Below are 20,854 nucleotides of genomic sequence, written 5' to 3'. Positions count from 1 at the left end.
GTGTGTGTGTGTGTGTGTGTGTGTGTGTGTGTGTGTGTGTGTGTACGGATGCACGTGCATGTCCATATCTATGCAATGTGTATGCCTGTGTTTACGCATGTTTGAATGGGTATGGACAATGTGGGTGTGGGCACGTGCCACAGACTAATGTCAAGTGTGACATGTGTGTGTGTGTGTGTGTGTGTGTGTGTGTGTGTAGAATGCAATTCTGCACTATGTACATGTATATATTGAGGTATTGAGGCAGGGTCTGTCGCTTGAACCCTAAGCTTGATGATTTGGCTAGCTAGCCACCTTGCTCAGGGAGCTTCTCCGTCTGTCTGCTGAGCCTTGCGATTATAGGTAGGTTAACATACACACAGGTGCATACACACCACACCACACATTCATTTACACATGTACACACACACACACACACACACACACACACACACACACACACACACACACACCATTTTCCATGGGGATCCAAACTCCAGTCTTCGGGCTTACATGGAAAGCCCCTTACCCAGGGAGCAATCTACCAGTTTCTGTTTTAATTGGATAAGCATGCAGTTTGTTCAGAGTGAACGGATATAGAGTGAACATATATTTGTGATATTTTGTTATCATGAAGTAGAGTGAGGGGACTTAGCCTCCGATCTCTGAAAGCTAGATTGTTCGCCTTGGTGAAGTCATATGGAGGTAGCAATATTTTGGCAAATTTCTGTATAGAAGTGACTAAAACACTGACTAAGAAAGAAAGAACCCAGCAGTCAGCAGCCTGGAATCTTGTGGGTCACTCTCTCCCATTCTTCCCTGCCGGAAGGAGGATAAGTACTTTCTGGTCTTAGTCCTTAGGCTCAATGACCTTATATTTTGGGTGCTTTCTTGTTAGTTTTGTAGACTAATTGCTTTAGCTACGTAATAGTTTTTGTGGCTGAAATTAAGACAAGTTTTTCATTGAATCTTTTCCTTAAGGCTTTCAAGAACTCCTGATGAAGTGGGGAGATATTCCCTCCTGATGTTGAGCCAGGTTTTCACCTCCTCCTGACCTGAAGCTATAAAGGAACCTTCACTAACCCATCATAGCTTCCCTCCACCAGGCCCCTCACCAGTCCCTCCATCACGTCCCCTCTCTCACTAGACCCTGTACCAGCGCTTCTTAAGATTTTTTTCCTCTCGAAATCCCTTTTTCTTGTCAGAAATTTTTATACAATTCTGAGTATATTGATACACAAAATAACTCTACTAATCAAACATTTGCTGATAATGAGTTCGTTTCCACCACTCAATTAGATGTAACCCATTCCTGGCACTGGAGGTTTTATTTGGTGAAGATAGATGTCTAGTTGGTGCTTTGTCTCCCTTGCTATTTGGTGATTCCATTTAGATTTCTTTCAAATACATATATGTTTCTACTGTATTAGGTTGCCATTTTACTGCTCAAATGGTCCTTTATTTTAGCTGTCTCGCCCCGTCTGGTCCCCCCTTTCCAGCCTCTCCAACCCTGTCCATCCATAACAATTTATCCTATTTTTCCTTCCCTGTAGCCCTTTACCTATACCTAACCTCTATGATTATATAGATTGTAGCCTGCTTATTGAGGACTTACGGGCAAACATCCTCTTATAAATGAATATATACTGTATTTGTCTTTTGGGGTCTGGGTTACCTCACTTGGGGTTTTTTTTTTTTTTCTAGCTCCATCCATTTATCTGTAAATTCCATGATTTTGGTTTTTCTGTAACAGCTGAATAATATTCCATGTGTAAATGTGACACGTTTTCCTGATCTGTTCATCTGTTGATGGCTATCCAGGCTGTTTATAATTCCTGGCTCGTATGAACAGAACAGTAATAAACTTAGATGGGCAGGTGTCTGCGTAGATGGATGGAAGTTACTTTGGGGATGTGCTGAAGAGTGGTATACCTGCATCTTGAGATGGGTCTGTTCCCAGCTTACTGAGGAACCACCACACTGATTTCCACCATGGCTGTACAAGTTTGCACTCCCCCCAGCAATGGAGGAAGGTTCCCCTTTCTCCACATCCTCGCCAGCATGTGCTGTCACTTGCTTTATTGATCTTGGCCATTCTGATGAGTGTAAGATGAAATCTCAAAGTAGTTTTGATTTGTATTTCCCTAATGACTAAGGATGTAGAACTTTTTTTAGGTGTGTCTCAGCCATTCATGTTTAAGATTTTGAGAACTCTATTTCTGTATCTCATTTTTTAAATTCGGCTTCTTGTTTTCTTGATGTCCAGTTTTTGTTTGTTTGCTTTTTGTTTAGCCCCCTGTCTGATGTGTAATTGGTAAAGATCTTTTCATACTCTGAAGGCTGCTTCTTTGTCTAAATGATGGTGTCCTTTGCCATACAGACGCTTTTCAGCCTCATGAGGATCCATTTATTAATTGATAATCTTAGTGCCTGTGCTAATGGTGTTCTGTGCAGAAAACTGTCTCCTGTGCCAATGCATTCAAGGCTATTCCTGACTTTCTCTTTTATCAGAGTCAGTGCATCTGGTTTTATGTTAAGGTCTTTGATCCATTTGCAGCTGAGTTTTGTGCAGTGTGGTAAATATGAATCTGTTTGCATTCTTCTACATATAGCCACACAATTTGACCATCACCATTTTTTTTGAAGATTTTTTTTTCAGTGTATAAAATATTCTGGCTTCCTTACCCAAAATCAGGTGTCCATAGGTGTGTGGATTTATGGCTGGGACTTTGATTCAATTCCATTGATCAATATGTCTGGGTTTTTTTTATGCTAATACTATAACTGTTACTCTAGTTCTAAAGTACAATTTGAGATCAGGAGTGTTGATACCGCCAGAAGTTCTTTTATTATTTAAGATTCAAAGAGAATTTTCTAAAATCAAACGTTCTAAGATAATACAGGCCAAAAAACTTGATACGTGTTGGAGAATGGTAGTAGGAAAATATTAAAAGTTTTCTCTACTTAAATCAGTGTTTATGTATGAGCAGAAAAGGCTATGAGTACAGTACAAGCCTTTCAGTTCCTGGTCTCAGTCTCAGGTTTGTGCCAAGGTGTTTTTCTCGGTGGTCATTGGTACTACATGGCATACCAACATGAGTAGTGCAGAGGGACACAATAGGAGAACCTGGTGCTCCAAACACCTGCAATTGGCTGTGTGTTTGACTTTAAGTTAATTATTTCTTATAGTGTATCCAGAAAAGCTTAACCGTCACTGGCTTCTTACACATTCATATTTGACCTCATATAGTTTGAGGATCTGGGCCTTAAGTTCTGACTTTGTGGAGCCCTGTTGTGTCCTTGTGGCCATTCCATATAATTAATTGCAGGAGGATGGACGCCTTGAGTTCCAGATACCCAGGAAGCTGATGTGGAAAATCACTGGAACCCAGGAGTTTGAGGCCAGCCAGGCAACCCAGGAATACCTAGTTTACAACAGTGAAAGGGGAAGGCGTGGTGGTGTTTTCCTGTGCCTCACTGTGCTGTAAGCTTAAGCACAACTATTATCCATCATTGGTTCTTAGGCCATTGGGGATGCTGGCCTAAGATGGCCTTTGAAGACTACCATTTAGGAGACTAATCTTGGAATGCCTGGTCTAACCAATCTTCTGGAGAGGCCAGATTCAGATCCGCCTCTAGGCTCTGGTTGCCTGTGTTTATTTTCCAAGGCACTGACTTTGATAAACTTTAGTTCTAATGACAGCAAACCACCATGACTGGACGGTCTCATTACATGTAAACAGTGGTGTGGGCTTTCAGGCTAACTGCCAGGGAGGTGCCATTCCCTGCCTTTTGCCATCCTGGGAGTCTAGAGTGTCTTGATGACAGGAACTGAGCTTCCTGCGACCACTCAGGAGTGACTGGAGCCTGCAAGGCAGAAGCTCTGTGCCTTGACAGAGAGGCCACGCAGGGCACTGTCTTCACTCGGGACTTCTGGGCAATAACAACCCTGTCGAGCCAGGCTCCAAATGTCCTTCAGCTGCTCGCTGGACAGCTGTTCCTTTCAACCATAGCATTTATCCATGGTCTGCAGTGCTCAGTCAGGCCAAGAGCAAGTGCCATGAGGAGGGAAACTGGGCTCCCTCCTGGGAAACACCAATGTTTAGAAGGCAGTATCAGTGACAGTGTCATTTCCTTAGTTCCCTTTCCAGTGCCAGGACAACTACCCATGCGTGCTATCTCCTCCAGTGTAACGCAGAGTCAGAAAAGACCCGCTGTGACTTTTCACTGGCGTCCGAAAGAAAAACACTTATGACCTCAATAGAGAGAGCAGGCAGTTAGTGGGGAAAAGAGCTGACTGAAACTTTCCACACACGCTGTTTTGAAAAGCGAAGCACGGATGCCTGGCCCCGGAATTTTTAACATAAACTCCATTCCCTCTTCCTTCAAACATCTCCGGAATGACAAGGTCTACTTGGCAACTATTTCCCATCCAGTCCACGTTGCGCTTAGCTGCAGAAAGCCCCACGCTGGAGGACTCCCACTCATCCAGCTGCTGGCGGCGTGTAATTGGAAGGAGCTGGCCGTGCAGTCCGTGTTTGAAGCTGCGTCATGCTCTGCAAGGCTGTGAGTCAGTGCCAGCTAAAACAACATGACTCACTGCTTAGAAGAAGCCCCGCTGCGGCAGATTTTGATTAGACCAGTCCTAAACAAACCTGATACTCCCCGGGATGACTCTGCTTCCAAAAGTTCTTACTCTGCAAGGTTGGGACTTTAACGCTGCTTCTCCTGAGAGTTCAGGGGAATGCTTTGCTGGCCAGGGGGCCCTAAAGTTCAGTTAACCAAATCCTACCCAGGCTGAGCTCCCTCTTGTCTCTTTCACAGTCTTCCCCCTCCCCACCCTGCCCAAAGCAGTTTCACTCATTGCTCTCTTAATCCGGCTTAAGAGCAATTGGGTTGAAATCCATAAAATGAAAATTGCAGTCTCCTGGCTGTTTTCACCTGGTGCATCCCAGCGACCTCTCAGTCTTTTAGTCCCCTGAAGTAAGTCTAAAATACGACTTTAAGGGAGCTCACGAAGGCGTGGACGGATGGTGCAGCTGGTTAGCGCGGCCTTTCAGGTGGGGATGGCATGCGGGTTGTGTGGCCATGAAGCGGGGACATTAGTGGAGAGGCTGCAATGAACGTTTGGAAAAGTGGCTTGTGTTCTGTCTAGACGTATTAACTAAGATTAGAAATTCCGGGTATTGAACAAATGGTGGTTGGGGCAGCCCTGGGTGTGGATGCTCCTTAGATGGTCAGCTGAGAATATATATATATATATATATATATATATATAAAATATATATTGGAAGGTTTTGAAAAGCACTCGTTCACAGGAGACTTCAGTATCAGGGATAGTAACATCTTGATTGGACGAGATCTGGGAGAGAAGGATCCTAGAGGCATTAGTGGAAAGAAGCCTGTGCGGGAGGAGGTAGTCGGGGCCTGGGAGCCAGTGGCATTGACCAAGAAGGGAGGAGCACGTGGAAGTCAAGGCGTGATAGCCGTCATACGACAGCATCGACAGCGCAGCAAGAGAGATTTTCAGTGTGATGCTCTCGTCCGCAGCGGGTTTCACAGAGTTGTGGAGGCAGAAGTCAGCCTGGTGCAGGGGAAGGCGTATAAGGCAGTGGAGGCAAGTGAATGGACCCTGCCAGGAACCTTTGAGATGGAAAAGCGAGAGGTGGCAGAGCGAAGGGGACGGTTTTAGTTGTTCATTTGTTTGCCACCGCTCTTTGTTTGTTTGTGTGTTTACTTTTACTGCCTTCCTGTCAGGACTTTTCAGTGATACATGTGAATGGGATTCACTGTGCCATTTTTACACGCGTATCCTGCATTGTTCATGTCTACGCTCCAACTCTCCTTTCTGCCTTCCCATGCACCGTGCAACTTAAAGGAGGAAACTTAAAAAATAAAAAAATAAAAAAAAGAGCTGACAATCTGATAACAGTCAGGAAAGAAATCTGGCATTTCTAAAGTACATTTTTTCCTCCCGTTTAACACCCTTTCATAACTCACGCCAGGGTTTAGGTGTGGTTTGAGAGTGTGCACCAAGGTTCTTATGTTGGCCTTTGGTTGTCCCCAGTGGCAGTGAAAAGAGGAGGATATTTTAGAGGCAGGGCCTAGAGGGAGGCATTGAAGATATCGATACGACACTCTCAGCAGCTTGGTGTCCTCCAAGGACTGCTACTGTTCTCTGTGCTTGGCCCCTGCTGTGTGCAGTCAGTTCCCTTTTCTTGTCTTCGCCATGCTGTGACACAGCCAGCAGCAAGCCCTCCCCAGGACGCTGACTGCTTGCAATCTGGATGTCCCATCCAGCAGAAGCACGGGTCAATCAAACCTCCATATTTATAGAGCAGCCAGCTCCATCCTGAAGCTGTAGCTCAGTCGGTACAGTGCTTACCTAACACGTATGAAGAGCTGAATTTGGTCTCCAGCGCTGGATAAAACCAAGCATGGTGGCTCATGCTTGTAATCCCAGCAGCTTGGGAGGTGGGCAAGAAGATCAGATGTTCAAGACCATCACCTGCTACAAAGCCGCAAAACTGATTGTAGCCACACAACGGAGACTACGAGACTACATGTTCATTTTCCGGCTGAAGCTTTGTTAGCGCCAACACCATTCGTGTTCTTCATTGCTCAGTCCTCAACTGTCTGTCTTTCGCCTCCAGCATCAGCCTCTGGTACTTGCTAGAGCCTAACAAATGGCTGCTTACTGAACACAGTAGAGGCTGAAGTGAAGAAACTGGACCTCTTAATGGGATGCTCTGAGACACAGCTTCTAAATTCTGAGTATGCCTACTTTTATGGAGTTTCCCCCAGAGACCCTAAATTGACCTTTATTTATAGGATAACAGCAGGTGCTGATAAAATGCTGTCCACTGAAGAATAAAGGGTAGAAGTCAAACTGGTAACAGTTGTCATAATTGTGCCACGAGACAGGTCTCATTGTGGGTGGCTATGACATTAGGGTTGCCTGTCTCTACCAATTCTTTAAACAGTAAAATTTTCCTTAGGGTCATTTCATTCCTTAAAACAAGGAACATTTAGATTCACAACAAGAAAACTAAACTTTAAAAAGAATTTTGAGCTTCTGTATGTCATATGAGATATTGGAGGCTGGTGCTACAAATAATGGTGAAAAGCAGGTCTGTAAATGAGAATGAACAAATGTGTTCAGGGTCAGTGTACTGTAGCGGCCAACACTGGAGCTTTGGGAGGACAGGACTGGGCCTTTCTTTTCAGTATCCTAAGTGTTCATCCATCCTAATGGCCCCGAGTGGACATTCACTTTCAGAACAATTGAGTGGATGAGCGAGGAGAATATGTGAGGTACTTTGAAAGAGCAGAGACATAGGTACTATTTTCAGGTTGGTGGGAGGAGAGTTAAGGAAGGCTTCTCGGAGGAGCTGATGGCACAGAGAAGTCCCATGAGAAGTGAGTGTGAGGTGAGTTTGGAATAGCAAGAACCTCACCGTGCCAGGTGCATTTAACAACAGGACATTGGTGTGTAGAGCCATGGTGGCTGGGAATGCTGGTTCCTGCGATCTGAGAGGAGAGGCAGAGGGCAGGCGGCTTTTAACCTGTGATCTGAGACAAGGGAGGGAGGGCAGGGAGAGTTTCCTGCACACTGTGGATAAAGCAGGGTCATGCCAAGGTCAGCGGTGTGTCTCCTGTCTTCAGTGGCTAGCGGAGGTTCCATTAGCTGACCCCGGGGTCTCCACTAACACGTAAATTCTGTTTCCTTATGATTAGGCTGGAAATTGTGGTAATTGGTAATTCTAGAATTTTAGCCAGAACATGGTTTTAGACCTGCACTAATTCTGTAATTACAGCTTTCCCTCTCCAGTGTAACTCTGTCCATTTGCTTATCTGATTGGCCTCTCGTGTTCATCCCCAGTCTCTACAGAAAGTGGTTTAATATGTTCCAGGACTCTAATGAAGCTTGGTTGACTTCACTTAAGCAACTGACGTTGGGGTGCCGTGTCAGAAAGACTCATGTGTACAAGCTTCTCCCCAAAAGCACATCCTCCCCAAGAGGCAGGACTGATTCTGATTTTGAAGATTAGTGTAAGTTGAGAACTTAATTAACAGGAATGCTGGGTATTTTTTTTAATGGCATAATGCATTATTATTATCATTGCTCAAGGTTACGGAGAGGATTCGCTAATAACCTCTTTTTTTGAAAGACAAATTGTATTAATATTGCATGTAGTAGTCTCAATACTCTATAAAGTATAATTTAATTATATTTAATCTAGTTAAAATGATCTAATTTGCATCCTATTTTGGTAGAAGATTAGAATGAATTTGATGCAATTCATACAGAGATGTCCAAGAAACATAAAAGGATAATGCTCAATTATTTTCTAATATTCTAATAAATACACAAATATTCAGTTTATGAAAGAACTCTATTTCACTTGCCCCCTAATTTTCTGCTGTTTTGGTCTCTCCCCAAACTGGTATTCTGGTTCTTAGTGTTGATGCTTGATAAAACTCTAAGTAAATGCCCATGAAGGCAGTAGGTATTGAGACTTGAGAGAAAGACCCCTCCCCCACAAGCCATTCCCCCGTCTACCTTCTCTCCTAATCTGGACAAGAGGAAATCATTTACTGGTAATGATGCCAACACCACCAGGACTTTTGAAATAATACCTCGAATCTAAATCTTTAGTTACATCAGTCTCTTCTTTTGAAAACTTTAGTCTTTGAAAATTTTTATGTAGTGTATTTTAGATTGTATCCAGATCTGACCTGTAGCTCCTTCTGGTTTCTCCCTTTAAAAAGAGGTGGGGGTCATTCAGCACATGGTGAAGTGTGACAGTTTGGGCCCATGTGATTACCACCCAAAATAAAGCACAGTTTCTCTCCTGTCCCCTCCTGCCATCCCCACCCTTGCCAGGCAGCCTGCTTCTGCTGTCTATCAATGTGGGTTAGCTTGGCCTGTTCTTGGAGGTTGTGCAAAGAGACTGTTACCGAGTGCATTACTTTGTGTCTGGCTTTCTTTATTCATTGTCTCTCAGACTTCAGTGTAATGCTGCGTCAGAGGCGGAAAGCGGTAATAATGTCCAGATACCATTTGCTGCTTTTATTCAATCAGTTCCCCCAACTGTCGTCCAGCTAAGGAGGCAGTCAGCAAGGAAGCAGGTTTAGCACCCATCACAGCGCCAGAAAACTGAACTCACGGCTCTTGTCCATGGTCAACCGCTGGACGTAGAGCATCCTCAGTGTGCTTCAGAGTCAATTGATATCTTGATTTTATAATCATGAATCCCAAGGACACTACTTTTCTTGAAAACATGATACTAATTGCAAAAGTATGGTTAGGGCCATTTTAGAAACTGTTGGGAATCCTGCCCTAATCTTGAGTCAAAATCTATTTTACAGTCTTTATGAAACTGTAAAATTTTTATGACCACAGACACATACAGAATGATGGCATGAAAATACTTTTTAAAAATCTGTTCTCCCTAAGTAAACCACATGCCTCTACGAGACCAGTAAATATTGTATGTGCAGTAAAAGCATTGAAGTTCTCCACAGCTGAGGGCTTTCTCCCAGTGTTCTTTGGAGTTTTGTTGCAAGAGTGCATGCTCAGAACCAAGCCTGCTGTTCGTCGGGTGCTGCAACATGGGCAAGCACTGGCCAGAAGCACTTCACGTTCCTGATGAGTCTCATTCTCAACTAAATTTCTGGTTGTTGAGAATTCACAAGCTTGTTTCCGAGTGCTTTGTGATGTTGCATTTAGTTCTGAGAGCCCGCTTGGGTTTGAGACCCACAGGTTTTAAAAGGTGAGTGAGGTCTGGTGGTTCACACCCATCATCCTAGCATGAGGTGGAGGCTGAGGTGGGAGGATCTCTGTGAGTTCAAGACCAGCTTGGGTCACACAGTGAGTCTGTGAGTCTTAGGTCAGCCTGAGTTACAGCATGAAGCCCCGTCTTAAACAGAGTCCCTGCTCTCACCCAGACCTGTAATTTGTTCACGATTGTTGAGTGTTTTGTTTGTTTGTTTGTTTGTTTGTTTTTTCCTGGAAAGACTGAGTATTTGGACTTTACTGCTTGTCCGGTCTCTGATGCATTTCTGATGTTCGCAGGGAAGCACCTGCTGATGGTAATAAACCTGCCGGCTTCACTCTGCCCTCCTAGACTGTTATTTACCCAAGTGGAGTGGGCTGTGACTGGTTCATTGGCTTAGAAACCAACGAGATGGAGACCGCTTCCTCCAGGGCCTGCTCACAGAGCTCTTGTGGGAAGCAGGTCGTGGAGAGTACAGAGGACTCTTCTCTAGAAATGGGAGGCCGGGTGGGTCCTGCAGTGGCACCCGTCACATCTTCCCCTTCTATGAAAAAAGTAAACCCGTTGTTTTCAATTTGTTAACACATCATCGTCATTATCACATGTGTGTGCATCTGTGTGTGTGTATATGTATATGTGAATGTATGTGAATGTGTGTGTGTGTGTGTGTGTGTGTGTGTGTGTGTGTGTGTGTGTATGTGGAGGTCAGAGGACACCTTCCGGAGTGTGTTTTCTCCTTCTACCCTGTGTGTCCCAGAGGTCGAACTTAGGTCATCAAGCCAGGCAGCAGTCACCTTTACTGGCTGAGCCATCTTGTCCTCTTGCCCCCGTTACTACACGAGGGTGGTAGTGACATCATGGTTACAGACAGTCCACAGAAGAGCGATTGCCTAAGAGATTGTGGTCTCTGTCCTTGTGACTGGCAACTCGCTTTAGCTCAGACACACCAGACTGACCTTGAGGGGAACTCCCTTGGCTTGTGGATTTCAGCGTCATAAAAGAGCAAGCAAGAGACAGAGATATAGAGATTTGGGTGACAGCATCCTGAAAGTGACCAAGGACCAACCGAGGATGACAGTTACACATTTAGCAAGGAGCATGGGAGAAGAGCCCACTGTATTAATCCCTTTATCTAAATGATTGTTGAAGAATTACAAATGGATGAGAAGGACAAATGCTAAATTATTCGCTGAGAAAGGGGCCTCCTAGAGTCTGTGATAGAGTCTCATTCACCTGTTCTTTCTATTTTAAAGTTTGTTTGTTTCAGAATGACAGGAGATGAAAGTGGAGAAAGATGCCACTCTTGCGATAGGGCATCAGCCTGGGCCCAGAGGCCTGTGAGTGACATCCCGTTTGGTACTGCATTTCCTGCAGAGAAGGCATTTTGATCTAAGAGGAAATGATATTCAGTGGCTTGGCTGACCTGTTGTGTGATAAATATATGCCTGCCGTGTGCAGACAGGGTGGAGGGCGGGAAGATGGGCCTGGGTTGGATATATTAACGATTTAGGGGGGGGGAGCCATGGAAGATTTCTGTGGATCTATTTGGCAAGATTTTAATTAAAAGCAGCATGGGGTTAGCAGAATAGACAAATTGCCAGAGGGACTTCAACTAAAAATATATATATATATAAAAACAATTAAAATGAGCTAATATAAAACAGCCTCCCTTATGGAGGGATGTCTTCAATTCCTTGTGGATGTCATTCATTTTTTTAAAAATTAGACTTGAACTTAAGAGAATGAAAGAACTTTCCTTTAGAAACTGAAGAATTTATGCTCCTTGACCTCCCAGCCCCCACCCAAACAAATCATTGGTGTCACAGAACTGGCAACTGTGATCTTGACTAATCACAAACACATAACCAGAATCCTAGTGGTTCACTGAGAGTCCTGGTGTCCCAGCCTTGTAATCCGCAGACACAAGAGTGACTCTTGTCCTGCCATTTCCGAGTTTAGCTTGGCTTGTGGTGGAGCGACCCAGTGTAATCACGGCCTCTCCCTGGCATTTCGGTGATGACACAGAGACAAAAGAGTGTGTAGAGGTCACTTCAGACTCGGTTACGTGCAAGTAAGCTTATTGCTTAGCTGTGTTATGGAATGGACCCTCATATGTTCTTGTAAGGTGGTGAAAGGGATTCAGTTAGAGATTTTCTGCATTCCGAGTATGATGCCACTCACCCCGGCCTAGCATTTTCCAATTTCTAGAACATGATTGAACTTTAAGTTCAGTGAGTGTCAAATCACACGAACCTTTCATCTATTTTGAGAAACGTGTTTAACATCTGGGGTACTTTATATTTATAGGTACCGTGACATAGTCTGTACCCAGAGAGACCTCTCCCAGTACAAAGAATGCTTCTTTCGTGCCTAGAGATTAACTCTAACCAAGTGGAAGACAAGCTCAATGTAAAAATAGTATGTAGCTAAAATAGGGATTGGCTTCTGGCTGCTGGTTGGAGGCTTCTTTTAAATGCTTTCTCCCATAATCAGGATGTTTCTGGACAGTGTGACCATAATTAGCAGCTTCTGTGACTGGGGCACTACTCTCTGGCTGGTGTGAAAGTGCTGGTAGAGCAAAGGCCTGGAGGGTTCTGGGTGTACAGAGTAATTGCTGTATAGATAACACGCTTCACTTCTCTGAGGTAGAGAATGTTAATGAACATTTTAGAAGGACAGAGCCTAGGAAGGTCCTGATTTCTGGTTCGTTTCTTAAGGGAGACCAGAGGAACGGAAATGTTTTGGTACCTCACAGGTATGTGATGCAGTCTCTCAATCGTAGGAGGACAAGGGAAAGCAAAGCATTGTTGGGTCGTCTCATCCATGGTCCAGGGCCCCTTCTTAAATGGATGTTTGCTTAGTGTTTTCAGTACTTTTCCTGGATACCCAGGCCAGTGTGTATTCTGTACGTCAGATCATCTGTCTCTGCCTCGTGTGCCGGTGGGGAGGAAGAAATTTGCTCGCATGTGTGTGTGTGCGCGCAAATGAAGCATTTCTGATATCTAAGATAATTTCTAGCACATATCTGTCCTATGTTGTGACAACACAAGACAAAATCATGGAGCCAGAAATGAATTAGGGCATTCAAGTGATGTGGGCCATTAGCTTGCTACCTGTTCAACAGGTCATAGAGCACTGGAAATCGGGATTGAAGAATGGTTAGCTGACGTCACGAGCAGCAAGTAAAGAAGCATATTTTTGCAGTAAAGAAACACGCAAACCAGGGATTACTCTTTCCTATAAGCCTTCCTTAGGAATACTGTCCCATCGCATTCCTGGGGTTCAGGCACATGTCCTCTTATTTGGAGTTTCACGTTCTTCTTTGATCCCAGGAGGCCTTTCCATCCAACAGTTTTAGGACACTCGTGCCAAAAGAATTCTTAGAAAATATATAGCCTCACTTTCCAAACCAGGAGACATAAGCTATAAGCGGCCCAAGCCTCTTAGGTTAGATACCTTTCGTCGTTAGCCAAACATACAACTATTTAGGATCACCGAGTAAGTACACAAGGTTTACCCTGGCTCCCAGGGAGGGAGGGTTCTGCCTTTGAGCATCACTTGGGCCTGTGCTGAGTCAGCACAGCTTGGAGGGGTGTGCAAGGCAAAACACAGCTGCCGTCAGGGCCAAGACAAGGAAAGGAAAAGAGAAAGGCTGCTATCCTGTAGCATGCCTTGAGGACGAGTTCCCAAGGACTCTGCTAGGCTCTTCACAGAGGTCTGTCACTTCCCGGTAGATCCAGGTTAAGGGCCAACTCCTTGGGCCTTTTGGAGGCAGTCCAGATGCAGCATTCATTCTTCTGAACGGAAAGAGCTTCTTGAAATGCTTCATCGTACGGTCCTCGTCGCTTCCCATGTGACGTGTGGCATCCAAGTGTATCTTCCCAGCTGTGGAGCTGTCAGGTGGCTCATGTGTAACTCATACAGGTTCTTGGATTCATGTCCTCACTTCTCAGGTGTTGGGGACATTGGCACATTTTCAAAAGTGTCGTCACCCTGCTTTTTTTTTTTTTTTTTTTTTTTTTTAAAAAAAAAAAAAGGAGTATCTTGCTGGAAAGAAGTATTTTAAGTTAGAAGTGAAGGCATAGCCGTGCTTGTTGCTGTCGGCCTGGGATCGGGGGATGGGGAGGAGGATCAAGAGTCTGACCTCAGCCTCAGCCCTATTTCAGAAAACTAAGGGCTAGAGATAGAGATGATGGTACAAGACTTGTTCGGTCCAATTCCCAGCGCTACAAATTTATTTTTAAAAAGTGAACATTGAGGCACAATTATTTTTCCCTCACTAATGACCCTCAGTTAAGGGTGAAAGTGTGAGCTACCCCACAGATACGCCTTCATCGAGGACCCCCGAATGAAGGAGGCCCTGCTCGGTGTCGCTCCTGACGAACAGGATCTGTTCTCTCCTCTGGGTTCCTTTCTTTTACCTACTGGGCTTATTTTTTTCTTTCAATAAAGGCACGGAATACACACCATGCCTTTCGAGGTCCCCCTGCTTCGTTCTTGGTAATTCGGTCCTCCCCCTCCCTTTGTTCTTGGTCTGTGTGTGTGGTGATGATTGCTGCTGTTTACCAAGGGCTCTGGGTGACCAAGCTCGGCTGCAGGTGCTTCTGGGCTTGCGGGCTGCATGAGGCCACCCAACATACTTAAAACATTATGGTATTTTTTTTTTTATGTTTGATTTGGTAACTCTTGCAGATGGCATTATGTGGCAGTGTGTGCGTCTACGTGTATTTCATTTCCAAAGGTTTTATTCCTACATGGTACATACTGCTTTGCATCTTATTTTAGAGATTGAGCAACGGGACACGGAGGGTGATTTACCAAAGTATGGGGTTCTCATTCCAAAACTCACAATGCTAACCGTTAGTTTTTCAAAACTCGTGGTCCAGGGCAAACACCATGACAGAACTTGTGCCCTTAGCCGTCATCCCGGGTCACCTTTCTGTCTCTCCTACTGTGTTTGCCACTGGTCTGTACCTGCCTAAGTCCCCTTGTCCCCAGGGACTAGGCCACAGGTTTGTCCAGAAAGCCTCCTCCAATGCCTTCTGCTGCTGTCTTCCAGTATGGCTCAGTGGATCTTTCTGTTGCTAGTGAACCCAGCCTACTGGGAGCTCCAAGTCCGTGGTCCCCACTGATATCTGTGATGTGACATCTTTGTACATGGCCCTGACCCTGAGCTGGACTGCAGCCTCCCTGAGAGCAGGAGTTAGGGCTTATCCTTAGGATCTCTGTACCTAGCAACAGGCCCATTGCTGCTGGAACCAGGGGAGTTGGAAGGCTCTGTATGAGTTTTCTTTTCCAACAGAGGGAAACAACATAATTGGCTCTGGTTAAAAGCTATCTTGTGAAAAATTTTAAAATTAATTTTGTACCAAGAAACAGAATATGAGACACTAAAGAAATATATTCAAATGCTAATCTGGGATCCAGCTCTTCTCAGCCAGATGATTATATTTTTACTTTGTCAGATTTTTATCTCTTATAAAGAAAAAAAAATCCCTAGGAAGTGAAAGAGCAAAGAGAATGCTTTTGTTTCTGAGGCTGATAGTGGAGTTTTGACCCACCTCACTGTGAGGCCATCTTGCATGGGATCTTTGTCTCCTGCCAAACTGCAGCATCTAATTGAGGGCTCAGTGACTCGGGGTGATTCAGAATAAAATCAGATAGGTAATTTTAAAGACTGGAAAGTGACAGCTGCAGAAACTGCACAGAAATTAAAATGGGTAAGGCTGGAACCCAGAAGAGCACAATTCGCATGCTAGCTGACTCAGAGAGAGGAACATGTCCTTCGGTTCTTGGGCAACACACAGACTGGTTCTTTAGGGATGTTCCAGGAGGAACTTCGAGCCCCGCCCCCTGACGCTCTTTTTGCCTACCCCTGGCAACATCTTAAATCTCAAAATACAATAGCACTGACTCTTTGTAATTTTGTAAATCACAACATTTGCCCTATAATTTTCTTTTCTGATGTTAGCTTGATTTTTCTCTCTTGAAGCTTCCTAAGGTTATGAACATAACGGTAATTGCTAAGACAAGAAGCCAGTTTTCTTATTACAAGAAATAACAAACCCCTTCCAGTTTTGAAGTCTTGCCTATAAAGTATTAAAAAAAAAAAATTCCAGGCATCTGGAAAATCCAACTTTATAATGAGTGTTTAATTAGAAAGGAAAGAGAGCTACATTTGGAGAACAGACCAATTTGATTATATGTAAGTATTAAACAGATTAATTTTCAGGGTGGCCATTTTTTATTATATGCCTTTCATTGACATGAGATTATATTAAGAATTTAATTTTAGCTTGTTCTACAAATTGGCCACTGACCATTCACCCTTGGTAGACTAATAACATTTCTGCTCAGCCATGGTTTGTATTAATCCTCATTACTACTCTTAGAGAAAGAATGTGAAGATAACCAGATGGGAGTCCTCCTTCAAGTGACAGGATCACCGTTTGTGACCTGGCTTCAGCAGAATGGAAGGCTATTGTGTTGTGGTAAATAAAAAAAAATGAGTGTTGGACTATATAATGTTTATTATTAGCCCTAAGATTATTGCAGTGGCATTATTCAACCCACTGTCACAAATAATAAGACACCTGTTAGATTTATAATTGCCTTCTTTACCTTGGGCTGGGTAGATATTTCACTTACACTGTCTCTATATCCTCACTATCTATCTCCCATCCCCCATCCTCTATACAATGGCATCCGCCTTCATCATCCTCATCTAGTCTACCTTCCATACATAATCCCATTGTACTTGCTACTATTCTTCATCTGGGTCTTTTCACACCATTATTGGAGTCCTTCCCCCCAGCCCACATGGTTCCTTCTCCACGCCAACCCATTGTGGCGTCCTCCTTCTTCCTCTCTTCCCATCTATCTGTCTTCTGTGGTACTCCTGTCCTCTCTAAGCTGGGAACCTTAGCCACACCGCCCCATTCTGCCCCTGCCCAGGTATAGGCTGTTTAATTAACCAATCAGATATGACTTAGGATAAGTTTATGTGAGAATGTACTCTTAGGAGCAGGGACAAGATCTTGGTGGCCAGTAATTAGCATTAGAATCCATAGCACCAGGCCAACCCCAACACTGTTGTGAAGTCCTCCAGTCTTCAGAGCCGTATCCCAGCTGCCAAGGGCAACACAGCTCCCTGCCCTGCAGGTTCCATCATGGGCATCTCAGAGTCAACAGAGGACTGCTACCTAACTTCACCTGTTGTTTACCAGCTTTTTCTTGGTCCTATAAGGCTGTGTTTGTCTCAAGCTCGGTCCTATAAGGCTGTGCTGTCTACATGGAACTCACTTCTCTCCTTAGGAATATCAAGACCCATACAGTGATACAAAGATTCCAGGCTGAGCAAAAGCACCAATCACTAAAGCTAATGTCAGCCTCCATGGAAGGAGGACTGTGGGAAGGGATTCTAGAAATAGAGTAGGTTCCAGCAATTTCTCAAGATCAGTTCTTAGACTGGAATTACAGTGTGGTGACATGACAGGATTTTCCTCCTCTTAGCTAGAGTGTAGGCACGTCACAATAAGTCCATTGTTCCCCTTAGCACTTCATCATAGTCACAGACCAGGAATGCGGAAGCTAAGCCTGTGAGAAATTAGGTCAGTGTCATAGGACCAGGTGATATTAAAAACAAAACAAAACAAAACCCTTTATCTGCTCATTATCAATCTATTTATCTAGTTTGGGGCTCATTGACAATACTTTTTGTTTGTTTTAAGACAGTCTCACTGTGTAGCTCTGACTGGCCTGGAATTCAATATGTATGACAGAGATTGGCTTCAGCCTCACAGAGGTTGGCTGAGAGTAAAGGCTTGTCCATACCAGGTAACCATGCAATTATGCTTTGCTGAGTTATAAGCAGCATCTGCAAAGGTTTCAGACAATGTGAAAAACAGACTCTCCAGTCTCTCTCAATAGAACAGCAACTTTTGTGTCGTATAGAATGCCACTTAGTTAGTGCTCTGAGGGCAGACTGGGACTGGGAGACAGACCAGAGAAGCAAGGGACCTTGTATTATCTAGATGCCCAGTTTGAAGTGGTGAAGGATCCTTGAAAGAGACCATGCATACGTCTGCTTGCTTTGTATATGATGTCACAGCCGTAAAGTCTTAAACACGTCCATGGGAAAGAGACGGGGGCCATTCTTCTTACCTAAAAATAAACTCTGTGGAATTGTCTCAGATCTGTTCATTGTAGTCTATTTAGGTCTTTCTATTTCATCTAAAGCGCCATGGCAGTCAGAACAGTGTTTTGTGAGGTCAGAATGATAGCAACTCTTGTTTTGTGTTTGTATTTATGGTCCATGCCACAACCTTGCGATGACTACATATCATTCAGAGAAGTTTAAGTTTGTTCTTTGGGAGACCACGATTTGAAGAACATGACATATAACTTCAGATAGTCTGAAGTTTGTTTTGAGACTGTTTTTTTTTTTTTTTTTTTTCCAAATTGTTCTTAATTACGTGGATATTTTGTGGTCCCATCTCCTATTTTTAAACATACATTCTTGCTGTATAGTCTATGCTGGCCGTAAGTGCACAGTCCTCCTGCCTCAGTTTCCCTAATGCTGGGATTCCTGGTTGTGCCACTATGCCCAGAAAGTGGGTACTTTTTAATTTTTATAAGGGAAAATATGTGGAGAAACAAGATTGGATTTGTTGGGGCATCCTGTTTTATTGCTGTTTTTAATATCTGAGTTCTGTGGCTTTCCCCATGTGGACGCTGTGTGTCTCCGAATGTCCAGCAGCGTAGCTTAGCTTTAAATGTCTCATCCCAAGCATACTCATTCTTGACTTAACGGGCATAGTTTGTGGCATGTAAGACAAACAGATTGCTGAAGATACTTGTCTGACTGTGAAGCTGGCTCCCCCACTCCCTGCCCCCATTTAAGACTGGGGTTTGGCCAGTTTTGGGTCTATATTAATGGATTTGCCCTTCTGTGTTACCTTGTCGATTCTGAAATGGGTAGCACAGCAGATTCCCTGGTTGCAATGATTGTATCCTTGTTCTCAATATCTGACATGAGCACTTGTGTGAGGGAACAAGATAGCCAATAACTGGGAAGAAATGACTTTAAAACATTATCACGTAGTGGAGTATTCCTGGTCATGTGACTCCGAATCTGTAATTACTTTTCTTGTATCTTTAGACACATTCACTTCTCTCTTTTAAATGTGTGTCTTCGGTGCTTGTTACAGCTCCGCATATATCCAGGTGACTTTTATAGAGAGCCCTGTAATGAAGTGTTGCTATCACAGTGAGATTAAACCTTTCTTTGGGTAACTAAGACCATATAGTGTCACTAAATCACAGTACAAGAAGCGAAATTTATGGTGAATACCATTCTTTGTTGGTTATTAAATTCAGGATATGGTTAGGTGCTAAGATCATGGCTAAGAAAGGAATAATGCATGTCACTAAGCTGGACAGTTAGGTGGGTTGTCCCTCTCACTGGAGTCCACTGCCTGTGTGAACAGCCTCCAGGCACTAGTTGTTAAGTTTGTTCTCCAGCAGTTCCAGCTTTGTCCCCAAGCTCCTGGAATAATGACTCAGACTCAATATGTATTTACAAATACCTACGCCATATAGCTAGGCTCTTCTCTGACTATCTCATAACTTAAAATGACCCATTTATACTAATCTACATTCTGCCATGTGGCTAGTTACCTCTGCTCAGGTACAATGTATCTGTCCTCCTCACATCTTGCTGGGCAAATCCCTTGTGCCTGGCTCTATCCTAGAATCCTCTCTACCTGCTGGTTGTCCCATCTCCTTTTTTTCTGCCTCAGTCTTAGGCCATAGTTGTTGTTGTTGTTGTTGTTTTTTTTTAGTTGACAGGTGGTATATCCATACAGTACATAAGATATTCCTTCTACAGAGATGGGCAGGGCTTCTCTCCCTTTCTACTGCAGATGACTGGTTTCCCAAAGACCTTCATAAACAACTGGTGAATGGGGGCCTGTGGTTGGGTAGCTTAATTTGCTAGCTGACTTTCCACATAGACAATACATGTGAACAACTGTTACATCCAAGGGTGAGGACTTCAGGGAATTTGGCAAAAGGGCCAAAAAAAGGCAATTTTTCAGAAATTAGATGAGATATAAAAGAAGTGTAGGCTTTTAAAGACAAGTGCAGAATGAGAGAAGCTTACAAAGCCTGATATGACAGGAAACAGAACGGTGGCTCTCTTATAAGAAGCCACATGGAACCTTTAAGGTACAGGAGGTGCTGTTAACACTTATGCTTGGGCCTCTGAGGAAATGAGTTTTCTGACCAAATGCGGCTGTATGGTTAGCATATTTCCTACTCCATATCTTGTAAAAATATATTTCACCGTCCATAAAATCAGCATCATTCTTGATTAGCATTTAAACATTGTCTTCATTTACCAATAAACATCAAAACACCAATCAGTCTTTTCATCAAAATTATTCAGTCATGTGTAGAACCACAAAATAATCAGAGCTCTGGTGTGAAAAGTCCCCGTTCATTTCAGTTTCAGCCTTACCAGTACTGTTGGATTTGGGAGAGACAGATCAACTCTTCCACCAAATGGGGGTTTGAGGGGAGCTCTTCAGTCTGTTGGTGGCTCTGTTTCCTCTCTAGAAATAACAGTATCCATCTTAGATTTATTGAAGGCTGGAGACAGTAGTAGAAGGACCTTGGGACAAGATCTATTTAAGAATTGCTTATCGAGCCAAGTGCAATGGTGCACACCTTTAATCCCAGCACTCAGGGAGGCAGAGGCACGCAGATTGCTGTGAGTTTGAGGCCAGCCTGGTCTACAAAGCAAGTCCAGGACAGCCAACGCTACACAAAGAAACCCTGTCTTGAAAAACAAAACAACAACAAAAAATTATCCTTATTACTTTCTCAGGAAGTACCATTCTTTTTCTGGTGTAGCCTTTACTTGTTTCATCCTCCTTCTTTTCTTTCTTCCTGCCTCACCTTAGTGGAAGTGTGTCTGAATAAGCAGAAAAGTGTCTGAATAAGAGTGATTAGAGTCTCATAATATCTTTCTCTTGGCTGTTGAATATGTGGTTCATGTATCAAACCCTGCAGAAGTTAGAAAATGTTTCTGATGT

The 20,854-nt window shown here is 43.8% G+C and overlaps 1 protein-coding gene across 1 annotated transcript in view; it reads left to right on the top strand.

Moving 5' to 3' along the window:
- Positions 1 to 20,854, top strand: part of Arhgap28 (Rho GTPase activating protein 28) — a 151,376-nt gene that overhangs the window by 9,505 nt on the left and 121,017 nt on the right. The gene's annotated exons all lie outside the window — the stretch shown is intronic.

Source organism: Psammomys obesus, unplaced genomic scaffold, assembly GCF_907164565.1.
Source record: "Psammomys obesus unplaced genomic scaffold, mPsaObe1.curated_primary_1811, whole genome shotgun sequence".
In the NCBI taxonomy this organism is placed as follows: Eukaryota; Metazoa; Chordata; class Mammalia; order Rodentia; family Muridae; genus Psammomys; species Psammomys obesus.
The sequence above is the reverse complement of the archived record's forward strand: the minus strand, read 5'-3'. Positions and strand labels throughout refer to the sequence as shown.